Genomic DNA, 3,662 nt, shown 5'->3' on the forward strand with positions numbered 1-3,662 from the left:
GCTTACAAGGACGGTAACATTGTTTGACAAGTGATGCCATTTTCTGCAATGTTTTTTGCATAGCTAATTTTTCCTTCTTCCATGTACCTTTTTCGATCTCATGATTTTCGACGAATTCCTTAGCATAAAAGCTCTCTGCCGCTATTTTTTGGCTTTCTTCTACCTTGTTATGGTTTTCTTCCGCCATCTTATTTAGTTCTTCAACTTGAGAGCTTAATTGAGAAATCATAGAAGGAGTGGAAGATGATGTAGTAGATTGAGAAGTAGGATCACTCTTGTAATACATTTGTGAAGCACTCCCTAAACCGTAGACTTTTCCCCTAAACCTACAACATCCACGTAGACTTTGTCGGGGTTTATCTCAATTCCTTTGTTCTTATATTCCTCAAGTTTTTCCATATATTCTCCCTGCATTAAGATATGTATTAGTAACTATGATCTCAAATGTTAAAACTTAAATAAACTAAATACATTTTTTTTTTAAAAGTTAAAATAAAAAATGCAACACTTATAGCAAAATAATTTATGTAATCAGTTATTAGTAAAAATTTCGACAGAGTCTCCTTTGTAAATTGAAGAATTCCCTCCTATAGGGTATGGCTTTAAAATAAACCTGTTTCAATTCACATTATGCCATACCACATTAATCATATGACTAACGCCGGCAAATCATTCTCATCCTCCAACTCAATCACACAAACAAATAAACAATCCATAATATCTCTAAACATTAACTACCACATTTGTTTGTAATCTTAGAAAAATATAGAAGTATACTCATACCATGACTTTTTGAGACTTGTCACCCATCAATTCAACTTCATCATTGTCCACACAAACAGAATGAGTGCTCTCATAGACTTCAGCAGCAGTTGGTAAAATTCCATCCTTTTTCTTTGCCTTGTATTAGAAGAAGTTGTTAGCACTAAAAAAAAGGGGGGGGGGGGACATAGACTACAGAGCAATTGTAATAAAGACCAGTTATAGTCATCTCTATTAGTGGCTAAAAAGTTTCTACTTGCTTCTATCTTATATTAAAAATCATAAGTTTGCTGCTAAAATCATACACTTACCATTTTTTTAACCACTTGAGGAGTAGATACGCTACCTTGGCGATGGCCAGGGTCAAACTTCTCCAATGTTTGGCCAGATAACCGATTATCTCTCGCTTGGTTAGAACGTTTTAGAAAATCAGGATGCTTACGCTTATTTATGAATTCAGCTCGAACAGTGTTAGTCGTGAAACTAACTTGCTTATGGAGAGCCATTTTGTAAACTTGGTTCAACGTGCCCCTAAGTCAGTCCCCGGCTTTTTTTTGTCAAATTCTCTCCTAGCCTTAACATCGAACTTGGGTCCCCAAGTATATGTACGCTGCATATAATTAACATGTAAAGTTTATGATTTTAACTAAAAATAGAATATTATACATAAAAAAAAATCTCTAACTTTTTTTTACAAGTACAATCATTCATGCAATTTAGGATTGTATTACCTTTTGTAGTATGCTTGTATGTATAATGAAATTGGACCTAAGAACCTTTTATTTCTGATTTATTTAACAAAAAGCAGCCCAACTTCAGATTGTTGTCATAGTATATCACTAGTTCTGAATAGACGACAGTTGATATTTGTAGCATCATTTATTTATTAGTTAACAAAAATTGTCAAATAACTTTGCCTCCGTTACCGATAAAAGCTCAACAAATAAAAAAAAACTGACTTTAACAAGTAAAAAATCAAGAAAATACAAGTGTTTCAACAAAGGAAAGCAAACATCCCTTGATTAGTGCATGCAATTTCTGCAATACTCGGGTACACCCCAACCACCCAATACTTCTTCACTTGTGGATTAGGTTCTTATTCAACATTACGAATATCTTCATGCATTGGATCACCATCAACTTGACCAAATGCATCAATAATCATGTCAACATATGAATTCGATGGCTCATATGATGCTTTTAAAGAATCAAAATACTCTCCATGACAAACCCATTCATATTAGTCATTAAGAAATTCCTTTTTTTACAAATGCTCTCTTACACATTCAACATCTAAAAAAGGAACATTTTTACACTTTGAACAAGGGCATCTGATCTTTGAAGATTCTTGAAAATCACGACGTTGTTTAGCAAACTCAATAAACCCTCGCACGCCAATTGTGAACTCTTTTCTTAGTAGTCGACCTTCTAATCTCTCATACATCCATTTTCGATGCAATTTCTCCATGATCCTAACTATTAAACGACATTGTTAATCATACACACATATGTAATATAGTCTTCTTATATATGTAATTTATTCTTATTATATACGTTACTTAGTTATTTAGGCAATTACTTAGAAGACAAAAGAAATTTAAGCAAGAAAAGGTGCAACAGTTAAGTCATATAGTGTATACACAATCCTTTTTCTTTATTTTTGAAACAATGGAAAAAGAAGTGTTCAATTCATTAGGTGGGACAACATAAATAGAGAGAAAACCAAAAAAGAAACTTAATATGAACAAAAAAAATGAAACTTAATGCATCAGTGTATGATATCCACGATTTGCATATGCTTATAGTGAAACAAGAAGAACAAAAAAATGATAGGTACAACTTAATATATTTTACCAAATCTAGAAACAAAATTTCAGAACAGCAGAAAGCCGGAAACTACATACATTAAAATATGAAACAACATATATATGAGAATAGGATATCGAGTGTTAAGGGAAAATATTAGAAAAATAATCTATGTAGACTATTTAAAAGCCTAAATTCTGTAGCCTATTTAAAAGCCTAAATTTTGAAACATAAGTTGTTATATGTATTAAAATTAATTTATGTAGACTTTTGGTTTTTTATTTGAAGTAGCAGGAGATATGTTATCTTTAGTATCTTTACTGCTACATCTGTGAACCAATATTTGCATTGTTCCTGATGTACACAGGCCATTGAGAGTAGGAGAGCTGAACTGAATTAGACCACTCAAGCTACTGAAGAACAGACAAATACAAAGACTGCAACGACAAAAAATGCTAAGATTGAGAAATAAGGATGGACTAACATTCAGATTTGCTCGGATTCTCAACTTGCTATTGACAGAGTGAAGCAAGAAGATTCAATTAGAGGTGCTAACGTGTTACTTGCCAAACAATGCAAGGACCTGCTTGAGGTGCTACCTAGTGTCCAGATCAGCCATGAACCTAGAAGATGTAACAAGGCAACTGACCTTTTGGCTAAGAACTGTAGAGTTAGTGCGACTAATGATTGTAACCTGCTGTCTTTAAACTCTTGTCCTAACTTGCTAGCCGATGTTTTATTGGAGGACAGACCTCTCTAACTACTCTGTAATCCTTTAAATCTATTTATTTTTTAATCTAATCCCCAGCTTGCATTAAAAAAAATGCTAAGACCGAGCAATAAATTGGTTCCCAAATACCCATTCCTTCCATTTCAGTAAAGCTTCAACCAATACCAACCACTAAAGTATGGAAGATAAAAACTACGAATGTTGATAACAATGTGACATATTTTGATTCATGACCCCACAAAAAAAGACAGTATGCTAGTAAGGGTTGTTTTCCTTGAAGTTTTGAGAAAGAGGTAAGAACACTGATGAATCTCTAAGCTTAATTGTAACTCTGATGTGAAGACAGTATGTAAAAAAAAAACAA

At 33.1% G+C, this 3,662-nt stretch overlaps 1 long non-coding RNA gene across 1 annotated transcript; it reads right to left on the reverse strand.

Moving 5' to 3' along the window:
* Positions 1 to 324: 324 nt before the first annotated feature.
* On the reverse strand, positions 325 to 1,123 carry LOC145584370 (uncharacterized). The gene is made up of 3 exons (XR_014100352.1): positions 1,074 to 1,123; positions 784 to 900; positions 325 to 408 (listed from the first exon to the last, which is right to left on the reverse strand). It is a non-coding gene; the product is annotated as an uncharacterized LOC145584370 (long non-coding RNA).
* Positions 1,124 to 3,662: the final 2,539 nt, after the last annotated feature.

Source organism: Chenopodium album, chromosome 2 (assembly GCF_948465745.1).
Source record: "Chenopodium album chromosome 2, dcCheAlbu1.1, whole genome shotgun sequence".
Taxonomy (NCBI): domain Eukaryota; kingdom Viridiplantae; phylum Streptophyta; class Magnoliopsida; order Caryophyllales; family Amaranthaceae; genus Chenopodium; species Chenopodium album.